The 27,233-nt window shown below is 49.2% G+C and overlaps 1 protein-coding gene across 3 annotated transcripts in view; it reads left to right on the forward strand.

Moving 5' to 3' along the window:
- Positions 1–27,233, forward strand: part of LOC147692533 (delta(3,5)-Delta(2,4)-dienoyl-CoA isomerase, mitochondrial-like) — a 253,270-nt gene that overhangs the window by 22,739 nt on the left and 203,298 nt on the right. Inside the window, exon 1 of one of the 3 annotated variants that reach the window (XM_086938751.1) lies at positions 18,203–18,278. The exons of the other annotated variants lie outside the window; for them this stretch is intronic. The gene's annotated coding sequence lies outside the window, so the exon portion shown is untranslated. Of the gene's footprint in view, positions 1–18,202; positions 18,279–27,233 lie in introns of those variants that run through there. 3 annotated transcript variants of the gene reach the window in all.

Raw genomic sequence — 27,233 nt, forward strand, 5'->3', positions numbered from 1 at the left:
GTATCAGTCCAAACAATCCCTTATGGTGATGGTTGTAAGTCAACCTTATAGACAAGCTATCCTAAGGGTAGCATGGACTAAGAAGCCTTAAAGGCTTAACTCAAGAGGTCGTGTTAAGCAAGCTGTTTTACCAATCACAATCCTGTAATATCAAATGAAAGGACACCACACAAGTTATATATTATAGAATTATATATGTATTTATTACTAGAATAATCCTCTGTACTCTTTATGAGTGCAGAGGCACAAGCGTTTAAACAAAAGCACAGTTAAACATATAAAAGTTGCACAATTATGGATGAGGCCCAGGGGCCACGCAAACCATATTTTAAAAAAGTGGTATAAGAGATACCAATCGACCAGTGGTTAGGCCTAGGGCCTAGGGAATCGCTGGGAGCAGTCAGGACTAGCAATGCTGAAGTCGGGAAAAGCCCGCGGGATTCGGGTGCAGCGCTTAAAGCACACACATGCACCAATGCAAAGTCAATGGTGCGTAAAAGTTATAAAGTTACTGTTTAAGGAGACTTCCGCTTAACCTAGAAGGATGAAACTTTAGACACATATACTAGAGGTGTGTACCAGTGTAGAAACACCGGCATTGCTGAGTTACCTCACCCACAGGAAGCGGGTGCACAGGTGCGAAGTAGTGTCGGGTTTTGTCACGCAGGTTGCTGGTGCCTGGAGCTGAAGATGCTGCAGGCGTCGAGAGGAGAAGTGTCCGGTGTGATCCAAGGGTGGATCGAAGATAAAGATGATCTGAAAGCAGAGGGGACAGAGTCTGGGTCACTCAGCAGTGACCAGGGTGGAACCAGGAAGGAACCAGGCAATGTCGGGCGCTTTCAGGTCGCTGTCGTGAAGCTTCTCTCCGCTGCCACGTGGACTCTGGGGCACCGAGGATGTCCAGGAGTGGATCACCAACTGTCCCACAAAGGCTCTCGCTGTCAGCGGTGTCGGCTTCCGGATTGGAGCAACCAACCCTTGGCAAGCGCAACCCACGCAGGATTCGAAGATGGCTTAATACTCGGACCAGGAGGGTCATAGCGGGTGCTTCTTTTCAGGGGAGCGAGTGCAAGTCTGGAGCAACCAGACTCACAAGTCAGATTTCAAAGTTTGTCGGCACAGGGGCCACAAGCCAACGGGCAAGTGACCGGGCCAACGCGTTGAGCCAAGAGATGCAGAAGGGCCCTACGCAGCACTCGGTGAGTGTAGAGGGGTGAGTTTCGGTGCAAGAGAGGCTCAGGGCTGGGGCTTCTCAAACCCCAATGCACAGCTTCGAGGGTGCCTCAGGAGCTGCACGGTCAGCGCCTCGTGGTCTTTCCAAGATGGCGGGCCCCACGCTTCAGGACGCCTCCACGGGTCTCAGCTCTGCAGGGACTGTGGGTCAGGCTGTTAGAAGGCAGGCACGCTGGGTCTTGTCGAACTCTGTCGCTCGAGTTCCGGCGGGAACTGCAACAAAGCAAACGTCGAGGTGCTGGATGGTGCCTGTTTGCACAGGGTGGTCACTCCTTGACCACAAGGGAGATTCTTCAGTCTTCTACGTCGAGTAGGATGTCGAAGGGTCCAGAGTTTCGGTTCATAAGTTTCAGTGAGGATAATCTGAGTGCACTAGCACTGCTCCCACTCTTATACCAATCTAGTGGGCTGGATCACCTGTAAGGTCCCTCCTATGGGTGGGACCCAGGAAGGAGGTGGTTACACCCCTTTCCCTTTGTCCAGGGTCGCGCTGGGACTGGGGCTGGAGTGCCCCAGAACCGGTTTGACCGGATTATGCAAGGGGAAGCCTTTGTCCAGGCCTCCTCTGCCAAGTTTCGGTCAGCAGCAGGAGGTCAGACTCGTGTCGGTGGCAGCAGCATCCATTTTGTGATGCTGAGGCTCTTTCAGAAATCAACCGCGTTTTAGCAAAGTAACATGTCTTCTCCCTCTAGAAGGGTGGAATGCCATCCCCGTCGACAGGACTGTTGAGGGGATAGTATTCCAAATCGTATGACACCTTACACGACATGTTTTGATAAAGCCAAACCAAAGTTAGCACATCACCGCAATGGATTATAATGCACTTAAGAGTATATGGTATGGCATTATCCCGGAACAGCTAAGGGAGTTGTTCCCGACAGCTGCAGACAGGCTCAACTCATGCTAGAGCACCATCTCACGTTAAACCACGCACTCTGCCTCCTGGATTGATAAGGACTGCCATAGGAGTGACTTATAGGTTTATATGTGTCCAGATATAGGTTTAGATATAGGTATACTATATCTAAGCAAGAGGTGATTACACCAACTTGCCCCAGCTGAGTGATCAGCCAGTTGTGTCAATTTAAGGACCAGCCAGTGATGGCAAAAGCTATGCTGCCGCCCCTGGTAGGCCTTGGATGCACTTATGCCCATGGCACCTATGGTGCACTGTATAGGGGCTGACAAGGTGTCCAGTACCAATTTGGTTATGCACCTAGGGTGCATGTAGTCCATTTTAAGGAGAGAGCAGATAGCCTGGGGCCCTGATTAGCAGGGAACCAGGCCAACTAAGTCGAAAACCAGCTAAACACAAGGCAAAAAAATCTGGGGTAACCATAGTCAGGTGTCCACCTTCCTACAGATAGGAACATCCAAATAAGTGTTTTTGGGGTCGAGACGATCCATCCAATCTCCCTCCAATAACAGATCTCTCACTAAGCGTATGCCCTCCATCTTGAAATGAAAATACACAATCCATAAATGTAATTATTTTAGATGTGGAACCAAACAAATCCCCTGATCCTTTTTGGGAGGCAGAAATATGGTGCTGATAAACCTGTGGGGGGTTTGGACTTGATTCTGATATTTCTCCTTTCTGCAATAGCAACAATTTCTCTTTGTCTATAAAATTGCCCTCCGCTAGGGAAAAATGGAGAGGGTCTGGTCTCTGTCCCTAGGCCAGGGAAGAGTAGAATTTGAGGTGAAGTCCTGAACCGTCTGAAGCAGCCAAGGGTCCTGAGCCACGAAAATTTCTGAAGATGGAAAAATTGTTATCGGAGCATGAGGTGTCACCGGATTTATTTCCTCCCTTGTATCCTCCACGGTGTGGTTGACCTCTGCCACCTCTGGTGCGGGTGGGATAGTAATTGGAGAGAAGGGCATCACCACCTCCTCTGGGTGCATATCCTCTTGAGGCTTGATAGCATCCTTGGCCAGGCGGCCGACCCCGTAAGCGTCCAGCCCTCACAAAAAGGCCAGTGTGGAAAACCTTTTTAAAAGAAGTTTGGGCCTTATCAAGAGCAGAGAAAGTGGACACATATTTGCCTAAGTCCTTAACAAATTTGTAGCCAAACAAGAGCCCGTTGGACAAGGTAACCGCTTCCTTTATAGGGTCTGGTTCAGGCACCCTGTGGGGTATCTGAGAGCCTCCCTAGGCTCGGGGCAGCTCGGGCCGAGGCATCATGTGGGGTGAAGTTGGGGATCAGGTAGGCCAGTGCCCGCCTGTTTGGTGCAGTGGTGGCTGGCTTGGCTCGCGGTGGAGGGGCAGGCATGGGGGTGCAATTGCTGGAGGGAGTGAGCAAAATAAAAATAAAAAATTAGGAAATTAACGTACCTTGCCTACGGGTTCCGCGTCTCTGCTCCTGCTCTCCTGCCTCCGACTTCAGGAACAGGAAGCAGGCAGCCAGGCTCCCTCCCCTAAGCCAATCACAACGCTGCAATGCAGCATTGTCATTGGTCTGAGCACCCTGACACTGCGCTCAGCCAGGGGCTGGAAGGGTGGGCATGTTCTCCATGCAGGCTGTAATGCAGCCTGCATGGAGAATGGGGAAAGTGTGCATGACTGGTTTGGGTGGCCTAGTGGGCCAACCAGACAGTCACTGCGCACTTAGGAGTGGGCCAATCCCTCCTCCACTTCCCTGCTCCAAGAGCAGAGCAGCCCTGCCAACCCGCTCTCCTGCAAAGTCAGCACAAACATAAAATGATAATAACCGATTATTATTAGGCTACACTCCAACAGGATTCTCATTAGGAAAATGGTCAAGACCTGGCTTTTCCCTCCTCAGTAAACTTCGGTTAAGCCTGGGCAATTGCAACAGGTCACCCCTAGCGCCAAGACGCCTCGGCATTTGTGCACTTAATAAATATGTCACTTACTTACTCACTTACTAAAGTTATTATCATTTTATGTTTTTTTGCTTCCCGCACTGTTTGAAAGCAGTAAGGCGACGCTCCTCCGCCATAGTGGAGGAGCCGCCATTGCTCTGGTGGGGGATGCACCGAAACCTTTCTGTAGGAGAGACTGATCCATGAGGTGCTCCTAGATGGTGATCTTAGGATGCTGACCAGCTAATAGGCGGAATTTAATATGAAGAAGCATTCCCAAGGATAAAGGATTTCTCAAACTTAAGAAAATATTTTACATTTTATTTTTCTTTAGCTTTATTGCGTTCCAAATGTTATGTTCACAGCTGGGGGTGTCAGTCAGATTCACTGGATTGTTGTGCCAAATCTGTGTAATACCATCCTCACAGTGGTGAGATTGCGCAGCGGGTTGAATTTACTGATGTACATATATTTGTACAGCCTACAGTTTAGAATACCAGCATTTTGTCCCAGCACCTCAAACAGAGATGCCGGGACACCTCTGTTTGAGGTAGCTGCTGCGCTCTATAAGTGTCTGTATTATTATTGTTATTGGGTCACTGTGACACTTGTTAATCACTACATGGTGAAAATATAGAAAGAAGGAGCTCACTTCCCATAAGGTCTACATCAAAAGAACGTACTGACTTCACAACCAGGAAAGCATCTTAGAATTTTAGATTACTTCTGCAGAGATGTTTGTAACTTGCACGTCATAGGTTCCTATCTCAGGGTTTAATAGTTCCTAGGGTAATCCCATTAAGTGGGCAATGGCAATTCGTGTTATTCAGAGTATTGTTAATGACAACATTTTGAAACGTGAAGACTGTTGTTGTGTCTTTTATAAATCTGACAGATGTTTGAGGCAGTTGCATTTATCAATGTTAGGATTAAGCACAAAGCGAAACCCCTTTGAAACATGCGTCTGTGGTGTCCAGTGTGGTCCATGTGTTATTAATTATAAAGGGCCATTCTTCAGCTCGGCCCTGTTTAGTTGTTTCCCACTTTTTTATACTGGTTCATTGATTGTTTGAAGGGAAGATACATCCAACAGGGTAAGACTGTCACTTTCATCCTTTAAAATGATAAACACGTCCTGCTTTCCTCTTCTAAGCGCACGGAAGGCGCAACTTTGACTTGTTAATTGATCTGCTGTATTTTTCTCTAGAAGATGGCTTCTGGGCCCTTTGACCCACCTCCACACTACGGGGCAAATGTAGCGATTTAATTCAAGAGATATTGATACAGATAGCATTTCCCCCCCGAGGTATTTTGTTATCTTGGCAGCAAAACGTGCCTTGTGTGGGGAAAAACACGGTCTACGTTTTTTTAAGACACCAACAGGTCTTTTTGGCTGATCTCAAGTGCTGTATTTATCAAGACTCGCCATCAGCAGAACAAGGTCTTCTAAGCGCCCCATAACTGGTTTCGTCAACATTCTTTATTACAAAGACCTTTTAGGGCCGGGGACTGCTAAGACTAATCTTGGCTAAGTGGTCTTTTTCCATATTTGCTACACTCCCTTCCGAGTGCGGGACAGTTTTTAGAGGATGCAAATTGGCTGCCTGAACCACAATGGTAACTTTCAGCGTTGCTGGACTCATCAGGTCTAACAGAATTTTTAATCCTTTTACAGAACCTTTGCTTCATTTGATGGTGTTGACACCTTTGTCGAAGCTTGGGTTTTTTTGGCACAACAATTTTTTTTAGTCTTAACACACGTTGTGCGCGTTTTGCCAAATACCCAGATTGATGCAAGCATGTGCTATGTAGACAGCATTCCTTACCTGTTTTGCCCGGGGCTTAATATCTATAATAAAAGTTGTGACAGCCCATTATGATGTTAATGCTAATATCAAAATATTCCTCCAGTCTTTTCTCGACCTCTGTGTGAAGGTCCCATTCTCCACCCCCCCTCGGGTTTTCAAGCAGGTGCAATATTATCAACAAGCATTGGAAATGCAATAGGGCTCGCATTAGGAAAGTTTGAGCTATTGGTCTTATAAATGATTTTTTTTTATTTATGTGTTATTTTTTAAAATAGCTAAATTAATAGCTTTGTCATTTACAATGCCAATAGTTCTAACTTTCGCAAACACCTATAGCATTTGTAATGCAACATGTTTTGTATTTACGTGACTTAGATGTATTGATATTACAAATAACAATGGCTTTTAATTTTTTTAAATAATTAAATAATTAATTTAATTTGTAATGGCAATAGCTTAAACTTTTGTAAATAACTTTTGTGAAGATTATGTTCAGTGTTTTTTATTGTGACGAAAATCCAAGAACAGAAGTGAAATATTAACATCTTTTTGTGATTTGTAATAAAGCAAGAAAGCTTGAAAACCGCTTGAAACATTGAAAGAACATATTTGAACCAGTGATGCTGTGGTTGCGCTGAGTGATGCTGTGGTTGCGCTGAATGATGCTGTGGTTGCGCTGAGTGATGCTGTGGTGGTGCTGAGTGATGCTGTGGTTGCGCTAAGTGATGCTGTGGTTGCGCTGAGTGATGCTGTGGTTGCCCTGAGTGGTGTGTGCATCGGTGGAGCTTAGTGGGTGCATTGGTGGAGCTGTGTGGTGGGTGCATTGGTGGAGCTTAGTTAGAGCATCGGTGGAGCTGTGTGGTGGGTGCATCGGTGGAGCTGTGTGGTGGGTGCCTCGGCGGAGCTATGTGGTGGGTGCATCGGTGGAGCTGGGTGGTGGGTGCATCGGTGGAGCTGTGTGGTGGGTGCATTGGTGGAGCTGTGTGGTGGGTGCTTCGGTGGAGCTGTGTGGTGGGTGCTTCGGTGGAGCTGTGTGGTGGGTGCCTCGGTGGAGCTGTGTGGTGGGTGCATGGGTGGAGCTGTGTGGTGGGTGCATGGGTGGAGCTGTGTCGTGGAGCTGGGTGGTGGGTGCATCGGTGGAGCTGGGTGGTGGGTGCATCGGTGGAGCTGGGTGGTGGGTGCCTCGGTGGAGCTGTGTGGTGGGTGCATCGTTGGAGCTGTGTGGTGGGTGCCTTGGTGGAGCTGTATGGTGGGTGCCTTGGTGGAGCTGTATGGTGGGTGCCTCGGTGGAGCTGTGTGGTTGGTGCATCGGTGGAGCTATGTCGGTGGAGCTGTGTGGTGGCTGCATCGGTGGAGCTGTGTGGTTGGTGCATCGGTGGAGCTGTGTCAGTGGAGCTGGGTGGTGGGTGCCTCAGTGGAGCTGTGTGGTTGGTGCATCGGTGGAGCTGTGTCGGTGGAGCTGTGTGGTGGGTGCATCGTTGGAGCTGTGTGGTGGGTGCCTTGGTGGAGCTGTATGGTGGGTGCCTTGGTGGAGCTGTGTGGTGGGTGCATCGGTGGAGCTGTGTGGTTGGTGCATCGGTGGAGCTGTGTCGGTGGAGCTGGGTGGTGGGTGCATCGGTGGAGCTGTGTCGATGGAGCTGTGTGGTGGCTGCATCGGTGGAGCTGTGTGGTTGCTGCATCGGTGGAGCTGTGTGGTTGGTGCATCGGTGGAGCTGTGTCGGTGGAGCTGGGTGGTGGGTGCATCGGTGGAGCTGGGTGATGGGTGCATCGGTGGAGCTGTGTCGGTGGAGCTGTGTGGTGGCTGCATCGGTGGAGCTGTGTGGTGGGTGCATCGGTGAAGCTGTGTGGTGGGTCGTTCGGTGGAGCTGTGTGGTGGGTGCATCGTTGGAGCTGTGTGGTGGGTGCCTTGGTGGAGCTGTATGGTGGGTGCCTCGGTGAAGCTGTGTGGTGGGTGCATCGGTGGAGCTGTGTGGTTGGTGCATCGGTGGAGCTGTGTCGGTGGAGCTGGGTGGTGGGTGCATCGGTGGAGCTGGGTGATGGGTGCATCGGTGGAGCTGTGTGGTGGCTGCATCGGTGGAGCTGTGTGGTTGGTGCATCGGTGGAGCTGTGTCAGTGGAGCTAGGTGGTGGGTGCATTGGTGGAGCTGGGTGATGGGTGCATCGGTGGAGCTCTGTCGGTGGAGCTGTGTGGTGGCTGCATCGGTGGAGCTGTGTGGTTGGTGCATCGGTGGAGCTGTGTGGTGGGTCGTTCGGTGGAGCTGTGTGGTGGGTGCCTCTGTGGAGCTGTGTGGTGGGTGCATTGGTGGAGCTGTGTGGTGGGTGCATCGGTGGAGCTGTGTGGTGGGTGCATCGGTGGAGCTGTGTGGTGGGTGCCTCGGTGGAGCTGTGTGGTGGGTGCATCGGTAACGCTGTGTGGTGGGTGCATTGGTGGAGCTTAGTGGGTGCATCGGTGGAGCTGTGTGGTGGGTGCATCGGTGGAGCTGTGTGGTGGGTGCATCGGTGGAGCTGTGTGGTGGGTGCATCGGTGGAGCTGTGTGGTGGGTGCATCGGTGGAGCTGTGTGGTGGGTGCATCGGTGGAGCTGTGTAGTTGGTGCATCAGCGGAGCTGTGTGGTGGGTGCATCGGTGGAGCTGTGTGGTGGGTGCTTCGGTGGAGCTGTGTGGTGGGTGCATCTGTGGAGCTGTGTGGTGGGTGCATCGGTGGAGCTGTGTGCATCGGTGGAGCTGTGTGGTGGGTGCATCGGTGGAGCTGTGTGGTGGGTGCATCGATGGAGCTGGGTGGTGGGTGCCTTGGTGGAGCTATATGGTGAGTGCCTCGGTGGAGCTGTATGGTGGGTGCATCGGTGGAGCTGTGTGGTGGGTGCATCAGTGGAGCTGTGTCGGTGGAGGTGGGTGCATCGGTGGAGCTGGGTGGTGGGTGCATCGGTGGAGCTGTGTCGGTGGAGCTGTGTGGTGGCTGCATCGGTGGAGCTGTGTGGTGGGTGCCTCGGTGGAGCTCTGTGGTGGGTGCATCGGTAACGCTGTGTGGTGGGTGCATTGGTGGAGCTTAGTGGGTGCATTGGTGGAGCTGTGTGGTGGGTGCATCGGTGGAGCTGTGTGGTGGGTGCATCGGTGGAGCTGTGTGGTGGGTGCATCGGCGGAGCTGTGTGGTGGGTGCATCGGTGGAGCTGGGTGGTGGGTGCATCGGTGAAGCTGTGTGGTGGGTGCATCGGTGGAGCTGTGTGGTGGGTGCATCGGTGGAGCTGTGTGGTGGGTGCTTCGGTGAAGCTGTGTGGTGGGTGCATCGGTGGAGCTGTGTGGTGGGTGCATCGGTGGAGCTGTGTGGTGGGTGCATCGGTGGAGCTGTGTGATGGGTGCATCGGCGGAGCTGGGTGGTGGGTGCATCGGCGGAGCTGGGTGGTGGGTGCATCGGTGGTCGTGGGTGGTGGGTGCATCTGTGGAGCTGTGTGGTGGGTGCTTCGGTGGAGCTGTGTGGTGGGTGCTTCGGTGGAGCTGTGTGGTGGGTGCTTCGGTGGAGCTGTGTGGTGGGTGCCTCGGTGGAGCTGTGTGGTGGGTGCATCGGTGGAGCTGTGTGGTGGGTGCATCGGTGGAGCTGTGTCGGTGGAGCTGTGTGGTGGCTGTATCGGTGGAGCTGTGTGGTGGGTGCCTCGGTGGAGCTTTGTGGTGGGTGCCTCGGTGGAGCTGTGTGGTGGGTGCCTCGGTGGAGCTGTGTGGTGGGTGCATTGGTGGAGCTGTGTGGTGGGTGCATCGGTGGAGCTGTGTGGTGGGTGCATTGGTGGAGCTGTGTGGTGGGTGCATCAGCGGAGCTGTGTGGTGGGTGCATCGGTGGAGCTGTGTGGTGGGTGTTTCGGTGGAGCTGTGTGGTGGGTGCATCTGTGGAGCTGTGTGGTGGGTGCATCGGTGGAGCTGTGTGGTGGGTGCATCGGTGGAGCTGTGTGGTGGGTGCCTCGGAGGAGCTGTATGGTGGGTGCCTCGGTGGAGCTGTATGGTGGGTGCCTCGGTGGAGCTGTGTGGTGGGTGCATCGGTGGAGCTGGGTGGTGGGTGCCTTGGTGGAGCTGTATGGTGAGTGCCTCGGTGGAGCTGTGTGGTGGGTGCATCGGCGTAGCTGTGTGGTGGGTGCATGGGTGGAGCTGTGTCGGTGGAGGTGGGTGCATGGGTGGATCGGTGGAGCTGTGTCGGTGGAGCTGTGTGGTGGCTGCATCGGTGGAGCTGTGTGGTGGGTGCCTCGTGGAGCTGTGTGGTGGGTGCCTCGGTGGAGCTCTGTGGTGGGTGCATCGGTAATGCTGTGTGGTGGGTGCATTGGTGGAGCTTAGTGGGTGCATCGGTGGAGCTGTGTGGTGGGTGCATCGGTGGAGCTGTGTGGTGGGTGCATCGGTGGAGCTGTGTGGTGGGTGCATCAGCGGAGCTGTGTGGTGGGTGCATCAGCGGAGCTGTGTGGTGGGTGCATCAGCGGAGCTGTGTGGTGGGTGCATCAGTGGAGCTGTGTGGTGGGTGGATCGGTGGTGGTGGGTGCATCGGTGAAGCTGTGTGGTGGGTGCATCGGTGGAGCTGTGTGGTCGGTGCTTCGGTGGAGCTGTGTGGTGGGTGCATCTGTGGAGCTGTGTGGTGGGTGCATCGGTGGAGCTGTGTGGTGGGTGCATCGGTGGAGCTGTGTGGTGGGTGCCTCGGAGGAGCTGTATGGTGGGTGCCTCGGTGGAGCTGTATGGTGGGTGCTTCGGTGGAGCTGTGTGGTGGGTGCATCGGTGGAGCTGGGTGGTGGGTGCCTTGGTGGAGCTGGGTGGTGGGTGCCTTGGTGGAGCTGTATGGTGAGTGCCTCGGTGGAGCTGTGTGGTGGGTGCATCGGTGGAGCTGTGTGGTGGGTGCATCGGAGGAGCTGTGTCGGTGGAGGTGGGTGCATCGGTGGAGCTGTGTGGTGGGTGCCTCGGAGGAGCTGTATGGTGGGTGCCTCGGTGGAGCTGTATGGTGGGTGCTTCGGTGGAGCTGTGTGGTGGGTGCCTCGGTGGAGCTGTGTGGTCGGTGCATCTGTGGAGCTGGGTGGTGGGTGCCTTGGTGGATGTGTATGGTGAGTGCCTCGGTGGAGCTGTGTGGTGGGTGCATCGGTGGAGCTGTGTGGTGGGTGCATCGGAGGAGCTGTGTCGGTGGAGGTGGGTGCATCGGTGGAGCTGGGTGGTGGGTGCATCGGTGGAGCTGTGTCAGTGGAGCTGTGTGGTGGCTGCATCGGTGGAGCTGTGTGGTGGGTCGTTCGGTGGAGCTGTGTGGTGGGTCATTCGGTGGAGCTGTGTGGTGGGTGCCTCGGTGGAGCTGTGTGGTGGGTGCATCGGTGGAGCTGTTTTGTGGTTGCCTCGGTGGAGCTGTGTCGGTGGAGGTGGGTGCATTGGTGGAGCTGTGTGGTGGGTGCATCGGTGGAGCTGTGTGGTGGGTGCCTCGGAGGAGCTGTATGGTGGGTGCCTCGGTGGAGCTGTATGGTGGGTGCTTCGGTGGAGCTGTGTGGTGGGTGCCTCGGTGGAGCTGTGTGGTCGGTGCATCGGTGGAGCTGTATGGTGAGTGCCTTGGTGGAGCTGTATGGTGAGTGCCTCGGTGGAACTGTGTGGTGAGTGCATCGGTGGAGCTGTGTGGTGGGTGCATCGGAGGAGCTGTGTCAGTGGAGCTGTGTGGTGGCTGCATCGGTGGAGCTGGGTGGTGGGTGCCTTGGTGGTGCTGTATGGTGAGTGCCTCGGTGGAACTGTGTGGTGGGTGCATCGGTGGAGCTGGGTGGTGGGTGCATCGGTGGAGCTGTGTCAGTGGAGCTGTGTGGTGGCTGCATCGGTGGAGCTGTGTGGTGGGTGCCTCGGTGGAGCTGGGTGGTGGGTGCCTTGGTGGAGCTGTATGGTGAGTGCCTCGGTGGAGCTGTGTGGTGGGTGCATCGGTGGAGCTGTGTGGTGGGTGCATCGGAGGAGCTGTGTCGGTGGAGGTGGGTGCATCGGTGGAGCTGTGTGGTGGGTGCCTCGGAGGAGCTGTATGGTGGGTGCCTCGGTGGAGCTGTATGGTGGGTGCTTCGGTGGAGCTGTGTGGTGGGTGCCTCGGTGGAGCTGTGTGGTCGGTGCATCTGTGGAGCTGGGTGGTGGGTGCCTTGGTGGATGTGTATGGTGAGTGCCTCGGTGGAGCTGTGTGGTGGGTGCATCGGTGGAGCTGTGTGGTGGGTGCATCGGAGGAGCTGTGTCGGTGGAGGTGGGTGCATCGGTGGAGCTGGGTGGTGGGTGCATCGGTGGAGCTGTGTCAGTGGAGCTGTGTGGTGGCTGCATCGGTGGAGCTGTGTGGTGGGTCGTTCGGTGGAGCTGTGTGGTGGGTCGTTCGGTGGAGCTGTGTGGTGGGTCGTTCGGTGGAGCTGTGTGGTGGGTGCCTCGGTGGAGCTGTGTGGTGGGTGCATCGGTGGAGCTGTTTTGTGGTTGCCTCGGTGGAGCTGTGTCGGTGGAGGTGGGTGCATTGGTGGAGCTGTGTGGTGGGTGCATCGGTGGAGCTGTGTGGTGGGTGCATCGGAGGAGCTGTGTCGGTGGAGGTGGGTGCATCGGTGGAGCTGTGTGGTGGGTGCCTCGGAGGAGCTGTATGGTGGGTGCCTCGGTGGAGCTGTATGGTGGGTGCTTCGGTGGAGCTGTGTGGTGGGTGCCTCGTGGAGCTGTGTGGTCGGTGCATCGGTGGAGCTGTATGGCGAGTGCCTTGGTGGAGCTGTATGGTGAGTGCCTCGGTGGAACTGTGTGGTGAGTGCATCGGTGGAGCTGTGTGGTGGGTGCATCGGAGGAGCTGTGTCAGTGGAGCTGTGTGGTGGCTGCATCGGTGGAGCTGGGTGGTGGGTGCCTTGGTGGTGCTGTATGGTGAGTGCCTCGGTGGAACTGTGTGGTGGGTGCATCGGTGGAGCTGGGTGGTGGGTGCATCGGTGGAGCTGTGTCAGTGGAGCTGTGTGGTGGCTGCATCGGTGGAGCTGTGTGGTGGGTGCCTCGGTGGAGCTGTGTGGTGGGTCGTTCGGTGGAGCTGTGTGGTGGGTGCCTCGGTGGAGCTGTGTGGTGGGTGCATCGGTGGAGCTGTTTTGTGGGTGCATCGGTGGAGCTGTTTTGTGGGTGCATACCAACCAACGCTGCAGCCATCAGACATAAGCAAAATGTTTCAACACTGTTGCGGACCCAGCGGCGATACATTTTTAAGACCCATTAATTGTATGGCATCAAGCCCCTCATTGAAGGCCTAAAACAGCCAGCACACTGGAAAAGTTTCAACCCACCCTGGAACACCAGAAGTGACAGGCATACTCAGTAGACAGTTCCACTAACCAGCCTTTGACCGACACAAGATTAGTCGGTGCAGGGTATTGTCTCACGACAGGGAAGCCAGAGAGGTCATTTGTGGAGTGGGTGGGGTCACAAGTGCTTGCATAAGCAGACTGGGGCTACAGGATAACTTTCTTTTCAAAGGTCACTAGGCACCCCGGCCTACCAGCAATCAGCTAGAAGCATAGCGAGGTCCGCGACATTGCGATTGTGTTAGAAGAAGCTCTATGCCTCAGAGTGCTGTGTATTAACCAGGACAGCAGAGAGAAAGAAACAGGGTCCCACAGCTCTCCTTAGCCTGGGGTTAGAGGTGTAGCCCCTTCCAAGACCAAGAATCACCCTCTGCTCACTTTACCACACACACACCGCTAGAGAGAAAGCTCGGACTGTGTCGACCACTGCTACAGTGTTCCCCAACCACCGAACTGAACGTAGACCACAAAAAAGGCACTGCCCTACTTGCTGACCCATGCCCTTATCCCACCCGCTCCGGATACTGTAAGGAAATAAAAAGGGGAGGATTTTTCTGTACCAATGGTAAGCTATTTGGGATGAACTGCCTACACTTTTTTGCGCAAGAGCAACAATACGATACTGTCCAATATCGCCCTGCGGGAGACATGGCCAGCAGCACTGGCAGGCAAAAGCCCATTCCTTTCAGCACAGAAACAGCACAAGCTACTAAAGCTGCAAAGCAAAGGGGAATCGAAAATGAAATGTGACATACCTTGTATGGTAGGGAAGCTGAATCACAAATGTTGGGAGGAGAATTTAATTTTAAAACTCGGACAGAGTACGCCAACTATGCTAAAGTGAGTCGATATTTTGGTTAACAAAACAGTGGTGCCGATAATAGTTTAATGTAAAAGCAATCAGAACCGTGGGCTCATTTTTCACTCAAACATTTATTTCAACATTTCAAGCTTAACTCACCTGACCAGAGACAGCAGCAAAATGTGAGTCAAGTGGTGCATTTACCGAAATTTATCAGGACGGACTTTGAACGACAAAGACTGTCAGTGCAAATCAAGGGTGTGTTATAAATCAGACCTAAAATCCTCTCAAGCCGTATATTCCGTTTATCATGCATGGAAGTCTACAATCCCTAAATAAAACGCCTGTCTCTAATTTCTTTATACCTCAAAGAAACAAGTTAAACAAGTTTTAAAGGGAGACACGGCCTCCGGCCGTGAAACTGAAAGTACGGCCGGCCGGCCGTGAATAATTAGGGGGTGAGAAATGCGCTGGGAGGGCTGCCTTTGATGTGGTAATGCGAGGCAGGCAGGCAGGCGGCTGGTGGCATTGTGCACGCGCTTTTTAGGGCTTGCGCTTGCGCAATCACCTAAAAAGCACATGCACTTCATGCAATCGCCAGTGGAATTGCCAGTGGTGGTTAACCTCTGGATAAGCCACATTAGAGCTTCGCCAGCTATGCGCATGCGCACAGCAGGCGAGCCCTAAAAAACAGTCTACCCTGAGCTCCCAAGCTGTTGTCCTGCAGAACGTGTTTTCTATGTTGTGGCCACCAAATGCAGCACGAAGCTGTTGATCTATCGACTCCAATGCTCTCTGGGTTGCCCCCAGACAGTTCCAGGAATGTGGATTGCCCCCTAATGAGTTACTCCAGTTATGGTGCACAAAAGGAGATTCACTGACAAACTATTTGTTCAATTATACGGTGATTGTTGGAGAAGTAAATTACCACAAGTGTGTGGAATAAACCTAGATTGATGGGGTACGATGCAAGTGTGCATGTTTGATTAGCTGCACGTGATCATTGTATTGCATCAAATGACTCCTGAAAGTATGTCTTTAGCCACTAGTTGGTGTAGGAAGCACCAGTAATGTTTGTGCTGAACATACACAATGTTGGTGGACTATTCTTTTCACAGGATCTGGCCTGAGTCCTGGACATGCAATGGTGGGGGCATTGCCAGGGGGATGCTCCATGCAGGGCAGTTGAATGTGGCAGAAGATGAGACATAAGCAATTAGCAGAGGTGGGTACAGCAACCCTTGAAGAGAGAATGTGAATGAACCGGGTTCGAGTCTCAGCCTTGGCTCAACATGTAAATGTAAATGTATTTGAGCTTATATAGCGCACAAAGGGTTTCCCGGCGCTTGCTTAGGGAACCCGTCCTGGTATTCCCCTGTGAGATAACCCCGGCAGGGTATCCACAAGGTGAAAGCCAGGCATCCCGCCGCGAGGGGCCATTGTGGAGATTAAGCAAGCTATTGCCCAGAGTCGCAGAGTGTGAACCCGTGAGTTGAGAAGGCACCAGAGCGAGAATTATCGAGTCCGTGGAATTTTTTGAGCCCAAGACCCGCCGAGGCGGGGAATTGAACCCTGGTCCAGGGCCGATCTCAGCTTCCGGGTCTGCCGCCTCTAACCCCTGAGCCACACTTCTCCACCACCCACACAATCCTGTGATTCTGGGCAAATCACAGTAAACTCCCCGTGCCTAACAAAAGTTGAATGTATCCTCGTGTTATGTAACTGACGCTCATGTAAAGCGCACCGATACCTTCGGGTCGAGTCTGGCCTATATAAAAACTGCAACAAAAAATAATAATAAGAGGGACGGTCACGGAAGGTCCACGAGGACGCGCTCTGATATTGCATAACGAAACTTGAGGGTTTTAGCGCGCCCACCTTCCTCCTCTGGACCTAGCAGGTGCTTTCAGCCGCCTTCCGTGAACCGCGCCGGAGGTGGCCCCCTAGAGCCCGGGGACCCCCCTCCCTCCCCACTCCCGCCGCGGGGGGCATTATTACGCAACTGGCGGGGGGGGGGGGGGGGGGGAGGAGAGGAACTGGAAGCGCCACTGCAAACCACTAGGCCGGGAGGCTCGGGAAGGATCCCACGAAATCAGCGAAGCAGACACCCAGGGTCCTCACCAGAATAACCTGTGGGAATGACACAGGCTAGCGGTAAAGAATACTGTGATTTTTTGTTCACCTGTTTTTGTCTCCACAAAGAAAGGTCAAACGGTCCCCGTCAGCCGACCCTACATCAACATTCTAAAACCGCGCGCGAGGGCTCTGCATGCATGGACACAAGGAGGGCAGAGACTGGGCACAAGAAAGCTAGCACAGTAAATCATCATTTATTGTCATTTACGAAAAAACATTAAATACATTTTGTAACATGTCGACATTACACAGGGCTGTGGCCGGTGGGTGCCTTTTGTGACAAAAGCAGCTCATGTGGGTGACGGGGAGTAACTCTGAATTTTCCTTTGAGAGTTTGCCACAAACGCCTAAATAAATAATCACAGTTTTGCTCTCAACTAGTATCTGTTTTCAGTAACTGCTCAAAATGTGACTATTCGGGATGTGTTGCGATCAACTGTAGCCCCTGTTCCCCCAAGAATAGATACTTTTATCATCTTTTTTTCTTGTTTACTTTTTTTTCATTCTTTACTCTTACTTTCTTTCTTTTCTCTATCTTGCAATTGCTACTACATAATTGTTTCTCATGAAGCGCGGTGGATTTACCAAAATGTTTGCTGACCTATGCTTTGGGTTTACTTGTGTACCTCTCCCTCCCCGCGCAACGCCCCCCCCCCCCTGCCGCTATTGGATGTGTGGCCAGGCACTAGTTTACCCTTTCAGCCCTTGAACTGATCAGCTGTTCTAGCTGAAGTAGCAGTCTAACAGTAGCCTTTCAAGGAATATAATGTTTTTCCTTATTCTAGTGCAAAGGTACCTAACATTGCACTGACTCACATCACTTAAAGTTGTTTCCTTTTACAGTTTTCTGCATCCTCAGATTGCACGCAATATAAAAAAAGCATCCTTTGTACTCACAGGAAAATTGACATTACCTTTAAACTCCAAAGTGTTGCATCTTTTTTATTTCAAATGAACCCCCCATGCTTTCCATCCACGAAATTCCTACCTCTGAGCACAGCTTACTCTGTCACAAGTGTGCTTGCCTCAGTTTCTATTATTGTATTTCTGCAAATTTCCCACACCTCATTATCTAAGATCACAACCTATTCTTTAAAAAGTCATACCACTGCAACCTAACAATAATTAATCTCCTGTCATCCCTCGATTAATAATGCCATCCATGTACATTAATTGATATACCCCCTCTCACAAAATGTCACTCCTAGCTAATAGTAATTTAACCGACTATGTAGAAATTGGAGGATTTCCATGTAATGGTTTCCTTAAAGAGCACAAGACTAATCCCAATAAATACTGGAAAAAAATTAATGTGCTGCCTGGCGTAAAGCACTTTAAATGTCTTGTCAAACATAGTAAGTGCTATATAAATGAAAAAACAATACAAACATTACAATATAGAATTGCCCCTGACCCACACTAATACCATAACACTCTGCTAATGGACAATCAGGCTGCATAATAATTTCCTTATAATGCTTGATAGTCTTACAGTCACATAAGACAAAATTGCTATGCGCCCTATCCATCACCCAGTAGAGTGCCAGACTACAGTATTAAACAAACCATCACCTACTAAACAGACATGGAATTACTGAAGCATTCGGCCATATGCCGCTGAGCAGTGGAGAATTTAAATGTAGTCCACCACTGTGGGCCTGTCAAACTATACACTAGGACCACTTCTAGAAAGCCTGACTAATTGTTCATTTAGAGGCAGAAATATGTTGACCACACCTCGGGGATAAAAATGGACTTTTAATTTGGTCCTTTATCCTACACTTTTTGTTTTTATTCATGTCTAATTGGCAAAACCAATAAACTATTGTTTGACACAATTTGGACATTTTAAAATTCACCTATCTCACCCTTCACCAATCACTTAACCAGCTCCGCAGTAAACTGGCGTTGCAGCACACTAGGGTGGCATTCGGCCACTCCTGGTGGGGCCCGATGATGAAGCATGTCACCAACCAGCTTGGTGAGTGAGGGCCTTCCAAACAACCTAAAGTGGTTTTCATTCACAGATCATTTTTACAGTGAATGTAGATACACGCTTGCTCTTCTCTTATTGCTGATACATTCCTCTGTTGTTTTCATGATATTAACAAAGCCTATTCCAGATGTTCTGTCCTTCATTTCGCTCTTCAACCTATGCCTTCCTGATGAAATCCTCTGAAGTTCTGTGGATTGAGGGGTGAACCGTAAGTGTACAGAAACTATTGTTGCCATAAGTATGCAGTGCATTGCTAATATTGTATGTTTTCACTCGTCCTCGACTACTTTTGCGTTGCCTCAAGTGCAGGCACAAGACCTAGACCGCAACCTTAACTGGAGGGCTGAATGGACAAACAGTACTAACTTATGCTCACAAGTTTCCCCTTTTGAGTTGGTGCTTAGAATCTGCGGCAGTGGGGGTGCATGCTTTTTATTACTAGCAAAGGGGATCCCCTCTGAGGAAAACTAAGGTCAGGGAGAAGAGGGGAACACAACAACAAAATTGTATGAGACACACTCCCTCACGATCTCTATTTCTTTAAATATTTAGAAAACATCTAGTATGGGCTAAACATTGTAGTGTACATAATTTACACTTCAACAGAACAATTTGTTTATTATAGTTTTATTATTCAAAGATAGTTATATCAAAATACATTTTGTTTTTTTCATCATTTTTTAAAGACAGTAATAAAAACATACATTTTCATTTATATTTAGTTTTTAAAAAAAACATACTTATACACTGCCAACACATGGTAGGCTAAATATACCATGTTACTCCGGGCCCCTAAATAAAGATGGTATAATACAGTTTTCTTTGTATCACTTCACTTGTACCTTGAGGCCAACCCCTGTTGTACCAGCTTCCCCGACAGGGCTGTATAGACTAATCCGTTCTAAGTCTCCCCATGAACCAGATATGAATATTGGATTTTGGATGATGTATGATTGCGTGTGCTTGTGAGTGAGTGAGTTTGTGAAATGATTAAAAGAAAACTGTATTATACCATCTTTATTTAGGGGTTCGGAGTAACATTGTATATTTAGCCTACCATGTGTTGGCAGTGTAGAAGTATGTTTTTAAAAAAAACTAAATATAAATGAAAATGTATGTTTTTTGTCTTATAAAAAAAGATTAAAAAAACCGAAATGGATTTTGATACAACTATCTTTGAATAATAAAACTATGATAATCAAATTATTCTGTTCAAGTGTAAAATTATGTACACTACAATGTTTAGCCCATATTAGATGTTTTCTAAATAGTTAAAGAAATAGAGGTCATGAGGGAGTGTGTCTCATATAATTTCAGTGCATGTTTTTTAATCAGTAACGCATGTGTTTTGAGGGGCAGTTAATTCAATTTGATGCTGTTGGGTTTTTGGATTTGTAATTCTTGATGTGTGTTGGAGTGTTGAGTTACGATGGATCAGTGGCTTTCTTGCATTCAGCATCTCTCCATGCCGTCCATCTAACATGCATGCTCCCAGACCTACTGGCACCAGACTTTATAAGAAAATATAAAAAGAGAAGAGGCTGTTCTTCCATGTCAAGGTCTCTGTGATAATCTATTGACTGCTGAGATACAGGGTGCTATGCACCTTCGTCTTGCCCCTCCTGCTAAGCCCATATCGACAGAACAACTGAGGTCACAATAGAGCCTATGTTAAACTGACATGTGCCAGCCCCATCTACAGTTATTGTAAGGGGAGCTATTGGAGTTGTATTAGTTGAGGAAGAAGAGGAGGTTTCTAGTTATGTCTCTAGGAAATACATTGGGTGGAGATTTTACCAAAGTTTTTAAGCCATAGTGAGGAGAAGTTAGTCATTCAAGAAATCATTTTGCCTTCTTCTAACCCACCGATACAAATTACCCTTCCCCAGTAACAGAGGATGTTTTTAGAAGACATCAGCTGTTGTATGGCCCTGGTTTGCCGTTATTGCATAGTAGTCTTTCATTGATTCTTAAAGAATGGGCAGAGCCTGAGAAGATTGTTGTTCTTGTGCCTGACCAAACCTTTATCCATTATTGGGTTTTGATACAATTTCCCTGAGACCCTGCAGAGTGATTCTCCCCTTCCCAGTTTCGCAGTGCTCAGAGATGTGATTCTGGAGGATGCAAATCCACTCTGCTCCCACATTTACTGTTATGTCTGAACCTTGTGTTGCGTAATCTGCCCAGTCATTCCTTAGTGATTTTCACTCTCTTTTGGGCACCCCGGAAACATTTGGAGGCTTATGGTCTGATCCTTGAGTTGATAAAAGAACAGCTACATCTTGCAAATAATACTACACAAGCTATTCTTAAGGTCGCAACTCTTTTGGCCCTTTCTTCTGTGGCAGCCAGTGTCATAGCAAAGGTGGGGGTGGGGTGGTCCTCCCCGGGCGGGACGAGTTTTGGGTGCAGCGGCCTCCCAACCAGCTCTTACCTGCAGCTGTCTCGGGACGGCAAACACAGGAATCACCAGCAACCCCCCGTCTTACATGTGGCTACCACGGGGTGTATTGGTGAAACTGGTAAAGCAGGTCTTGGAGGATCCCAGCTCGTGGTGCCCTTTCGTCAAAGGAATAAAATCGAGACTACCTCTTTGTTCTCAGTCTTCTGCCTCAACTCATGCCCCTCATTTATATGGCTTCTGTGATACCATCTTCATAATAACTTTATTTCGATCTCCAGGATCACTAAAAGTACAAACATACATAAAACATCCCAACATTATGCCAATGATTACTACCAAGAATCAAAGGTCAGTAATACATAAATGAGGAGTCATTGTCAAAAATCAAATACAAGGTACACAGAAACATGCGAGTAAAAGACATGATTGCATCATTGTTAAGTGCAATTATATAGGGAGAAGTGCCTTTTTAATTTTTTTTTTTTAAAAACCACAGTAGGTTACCACATTCTATACGACTGAGACTAGGAAAGTGAGAAATAACCATCAGAGGATTTGGAGTTACCTGACACATGAGACGACGGGAGATATCTACTTACACACTGCCCTCGTGCCAAACCCAATTACCCCTGATATTCACTTGCTTGCATACTCTTGCTTTGCTAAAGCCAAGCTGACATTAAGGATCTGGCTTTTAAATAGACCACCAATTTGCTTGCGTCTGTACAGAGGATTCCAAAGGTCTCCTTATAGTGACGAGTTCCCAGCTTCCTGCAAATATGGGGTACCTACTTGCTGTTTGGTACCGGAATGCTGGGCAGAAGAAAAAAATATGCGTTAGCAATTCCAGAGCTTCTACACAGGTAGGGAAAAAGTAATCCCCAAGTTGACAACTTACTACAGAATAGTTTGTCGGGAGAGCCCTATACCTAAACTGAATAAACAGTTTGCGTGTCAAAGGGGAAGTGATTTAATCTATACTAGACTCGTAACATGGAAACGGTTTGACATTAAAGAATTCAGCTGTCAAGGAGCCTCTACAATCTACCATTGTTTGGATAGTTACACATTCCTAATAGATTTCCTTTAACCCTACTTTGTAGAATGAACACATCTCTTCGGGTGAAGCCCAACATTTCTCCAGATCCAACTTCCCCAGTAACAATATTACAGATTAAGCCACAGGATTTTACAAACACATTTGGGGGACATAAGATATTTAAGGCCCACTCTGTAAACGCTTAGTGCGACTGTGGTCCACAGTTGATACCAATAGGTCAGCAGTCTGCACTCTACTTTCTGGGAAATAGGTCGTTGTGCTAGATCTAAGTATAACGGATTCATTGAAGCGCTTGCTGGTGATTCCCGGAGTGATCCAATAAAGTTATTTTTTGCTACTGTTAACATTTTAGTGCTCACAAATCGCCGAATTTTGCAACCATCCAAGGCTACATCTAGGGCCTTTAGGTTACAAATGTAAAGGCCTGATGCAGCACTCCTAGAAACTGTTTGTCTATGGTTTTTGATATACTGACTGTATGCTGTATTAGTACTGAGTGTGTTTTCTGAAGTTGGTAGGCTTAATTTAGATTTGGAATTATCCTCACGCCAAGGAAATCAAAATAAGGCACCTAGTCTGTCACATTACTACCCACTAACATGTTCCTTTTGTAGCTCTTATGTCCTGCCGGGCTAAATGCCATAATTTATTTTACGAGCTGTTCAATTCCACACCCCACTTAATACAAAATGCATTGCAATTGTTTAAAAGCTGTTGAACCCCTGTGGAGATTTCGAAAGAAGTAGGGTGTCACCTGCAAAGAGTATGGCTGGAAATCTCTGCACACCCATCTTTGTGGGAGTTACACCCATCCTTATTCAAGTAGTTCACCATCCCATTGATGTATAGTGAGAATAATGTCAGGGCTAAGACGCTGCACTGTCTACCTTTGTGTTTTGTCCTAAAGGGCTCAGTCAGTTGCCCATTTTCCCCCTACTTCACTTGAGCATAATTTTTTGTATGTAACCGCACCCGTATATTCAATAACTTTGCAGGGATGCCCATTTCAACAAGGACCTTCCATAGCTTTGCTCTAGAGACCAGTTTGAAAGCAGCTTGTAAATCAACAAAGGCAGCATACAATTTACCCCTGTTGATTACCATTGTATTCCCAAAAAAATACATGTAAACCAGAAGACCCGGTCTACGGTGCTAACTTTTCTTCTAAAGCCCACCTGGAACTGAGATACCACATTGTGTTCTTTAATCTACTCTAGCAAATGAGCAAGCACTTGCTTACAAAAAATCTCTTGGGCAGCATCTATCAGGCTAATGGGTCTACAATTACCCGGTCATGTGGTGTCCTTTTTAGGGCAAGCCTGAGCCCGCACGCAAGCACAGAGAGAGGCTTCATTGGCTTGTGTGTTTGTCCTTTGTAAATGCAGTATTCTGATTCATTATGAGGCTTGTTAGTCCCTCCTTAGTACAGCCATGTCGTCATGTGTATCCTCCCATAGCTACTGGCCCCTTTACTTGGTTGTAACATGGGTTGTGTACTATTTCCTTGATTGAGTTTCTCCATTGGGCAGGATGACTTGCTTCGCGTACATTTAGACAGCCATTGACGATCCAAAGTTTAGAGGAAGACACGACTGACTCTTTGCTGTGAATAAGGAAACAAACTCGACTGTTGAGAAGTGTCTTGAACGTGTCGTGCTCGAATTTATAGCGTCAATATGTACTGATGTGCTGCTACTTTTTACGTATGATGAGTCACGAACAGGGCTGTATTCAATTGGGCTCATGTGGCCATTTTGGCTCCAGGCAAAAGATAGCCACATAGGTTGGTGTAGTGGTTATGATGAAGCAACAAAGTGCCTGACCCCGAATGGCCATCACAGGGGACTGTACACTGAAAAAGGGTTCAATCTAAGGTGGTGGCCATCTTGAAGTCAGGTAGAATTCATTGGCTGAAGTCTTTTGTTCTATTCGGCCCGAAAACCTATTTTTCTTTCTCCCCGCCCCCCCTACATTTTACACAGTTTTATTGACTGGCGGAAGAGCAAGCTGTATTTTGACGCCACCCGATCAACACCACAAACAAAAACACGTATGGTTTAGTATTCTAGTTACTTTGTAATGGGAGACCTTTGTCAATTTATATTATTACTTACATGTTTGTAACACCAGGCGTCTGAAGAAGTCTTCTTACTTCAGTGCTGCGTATATAGGGCGAGATGCTGTAATATTGTAATTTTACCGGGTGTGAAATGGTGGCCCCTTAATGCACATAGATAAGAGGAACTGGACACCAAGGAAAGACTGTAGGTAAGAGTGGCCGCACTCTGGTACTTCTCCGCAAACACCCATCAATATGAGCTTATTTTATCAGGTGCTCTATCTTGTGGGTTGTATTCACAGAACTGTTAGGTTAAAAATGCCCTGAATAATTCTGGTGTTTCTTGTTACTTTCCTCCCATTATCTTATGTTTGCAATGAGATGAAACATTCTCTCATGACAGCTTAGGAGATGCACTCGTTCCAGTGAGACAAGCAGGAAGTCTGGTGAAGGTGAACCACTGATATCTTTAAACTTTGATGGTCTGTCACATGTTGTTCTCTGAGGATGATCAGAAGGGATAAGTGCACCTGAAATAAGATACACCCTTACCAGGAAGCGGTGGCATCAGAGTGAACACGTCCAGTGTTTTAAATGGACATATCATGCATGCCAGTAGACCCAATTCAGACGGGAGACCCTGATTTTTTGAAGCTGCAATTGCTTTCTTTTGGCTTTCTCACAAGTGTGTGTCTGCATTAGTATGGCTGTGCAGTGCTGCCCTGTACACCGTGAGAAGACAGTAGTTCATAGCAGAATCATATGCCAGGCGAGTGTGTCAAGCCGACCTGGGGCTCAGCTGCCTTGGCTGCACAATTTACACAGCTGCCGCTGAGACTCCTGGGCCGGCCACAGCATCATTCATGTGGCATCATGTGACTGCGCAACAATAATGACAGACTCTTGTGTCCAATTGTTGACAGCCTGTTGGCAGAAAGTCAGTGTCTCCGAGTGAGGCGGGCAGTTATGTTTCGTTAGTTTTCCACTGTGCCTGCTTCAGGGGCGTAACACAGGTCCCCGCATCCCCCGCGGTTCGGGGGGGCCCCCGATCTGCAAGCGGCCCTCTCAGCTCAGAACTCAGGCCTTAGAGCTCCAGCTGCAAGGGTTCCCTCAGCTTTCGTTACGCCACTGGCCCACTTGACTGCCTGTGTTCGCCCGCGGGCCGCCCCAGCAATTTAGTTAGTGCCGCAACCGTACTAGCCTTGCCGGTGACCATTCAGGTGACCAGAGGTCGCACAGTCATCCATTTGCTGCGCAGAGGCTACAGCACGGGATCATGATTCCAATAACGTAGTCACTGGATCCTCTCTGTCTACCTCTGTGGTGGTCTGTGCCGTGCAGCCACCATGATGCTGCAAGAGACTCTGCAGCGGCTCGCTACACTCTGGTCTGCGTGAAGTGATTATTCTATTGTTTTTTTTTAACAAAGTTTTATATAGCGCAAACTTGACCGGTATCGGGTATCGGAGTGCTCTACATAGCACCAGTTGCGTTACTTGAGGACACATTCATTTTTGTTAGGCACAGGGTGATTAACTGATTTGCCCAGAATCTCAGGATGTTAAGCATCATTGCAGAGACTTGAACTCGGTTCCCCAGATCAGAGGTCTACCGCCCTAGCTGTTAGGCCACCTCCTCTTCACCTGACTGTCTGCCTGTGGTGGGGGCACGCAGCATGTTGGAGCAGCTAGCAAGATGCTTTAAAACTCCGCGGCCTGTTCGCCTCAGGTCTGTGTGAAGTGATTATTGTTGAAAATATTTAACTATAATAAATATTTACAGCCTGATCCACTGTGACCTCAGGATGATAGCGCCTAGGGTGGCAGACTGGGCTCAGCTGACTGCCTCAGACTGTACTCATTCCCACAGTGTGGCACGGAGTCTGTATGCACAATGTTTTCAAAGTTTGCCTTCTCAGCCTCCACAACAACCAGCCCCCAGCACTTGTTGGATTGAAAACATCAGATGTGGAGCTCCACTTGTTTGAGGATGCCACACTGCACCTGGCGCTCATCTGAGGGGCAGAGGGTGTTTTATTTTAATAACCTGGGTTTAAAATCAACTGGTTGTGGGCTGAGTTCTTTGTGTGTCCATGAGTTTTCAACAATAGAAATGTCAAGCATTTGCAATGCAATAGGTTGCACGTTTACGCAACTTTGAGTAGTGGCATTGTAAATGACCATGTCTTTTATTTATGTTTTTTTTTTGTAAGACTTTATTTGCATTTGACAATTATACATTACATTGTTTGCGTGTATAGAGGACATTGACACGCTTAAGTCATTCCGATGCTCGTGATACACAGCTATTCAGCCGACAACCTCCCGGTCCGGCAGCGATTATGATCATGGTGCGTCAAATTTTCAATCAGTGTATACAGAATTATTAGTCTTACTTTTTTGATTATTTATTTTAAGTTAAAAACAGAACTATAGACTCGTCAGGAATTATGAACAGTTCAGTAGAGTTTCAATACACGGACAATCATCTATACCGGTGGGGCTTTACTGATGTACTACGCTGTATTCTACCCATGACTTCCCCATGGTCTCTTACCATCGCACCCACATCCCTCCCCGCGCCATCTTCATGCGTATGTATTAGTTCCCAAGTTCATCCTCCTCATCAGAGCTATCCTCTCCCTCCTCCGGCAAAGGTTCACACAGTTCACCTCTATACTTGTTCCAGGGTAACCAGATCCTGTTCCACTTGCGAGGGTTGGCCCTTATTTTATAGACCGCACGCTCGGTAACCATCAGTTTATCCATGTGTCTGCACCACTGTGCTAATGTCGGTGTGTCTGCCGCCCCCCACTTCTGTGCAATATCTCGCTTGGCCACCATCGCTCCTATCACCACCCACTGTTGACCTTGTCTAGGTAGATCCGTCCTCCCCCACACATTCAACAAGCAAACCCTCGGGTCTGGTGTAAGTGAGACTTCCAGTGTTTGTGAAATGGTTCTCATAATTCGCCTCCAGTATTCGCTAATGACCGGACATCCCCAAAGTGTGTGTAGGAGTGTCCCTTCCTCTCCGCAGCCTCTCAGACAGATCGGATTCTACGCTCTGTGTATTCTATATAAAGCGGTTCTTGTGTAGTAGACCCTATGGAGTATTTTAAATTGTACTAGGCGAAATCGGGCCGATACTCCGGCTTCTCTCGGGGATGCCAGTGCAGCATTCCAGTCTGTTTCGTCCATTTCTCCCAACTCCGTCTCCCATTTATCCCGTAATTTAACTAGTGGGTCCGGTAGATTATTTATTAGTTTTCGATAAGTGAGTGATGTAGCTCCTGTTTGCATACAGTCAGTGAGCAGGCGGTCTTCTAATGGAGATGATTCAGGGACTTTGGTCCCCGGCTCTATGGCCGTCATCAATGCGTGTCTGATCTGTATATACCTATAAGTCTCAGTGGATCCTAGGTCATATTGTTGTTGTAGGAGTGAGAATGGGATCATACCAGTACTCGTCCATAGGTCTCCCACTGTGGAGATTCCTATGTTATCCCATAGGGTAAATCCTTTGCTATTTCTCAGGCAACCCAGTGCTTTAGTATCCCACAGGGGTGTGAGTTTGGTTATAACATCCCCCCAGTTTAATCTAGCCTGCGCCTTATGCCATAATATTACCGTGTGCTTTG

The sequence above is a fragment of the Lissotriton vulgaris genome, chromosome 9 (assembly GCF_964263255.1).
Source record: "Lissotriton vulgaris chromosome 9, aLisVul1.2, whole genome shotgun sequence".
In the NCBI taxonomy this organism is placed as follows: Eukaryota; Metazoa; Chordata; class Amphibia; order Caudata; family Salamandridae; genus Lissotriton; species Lissotriton vulgaris.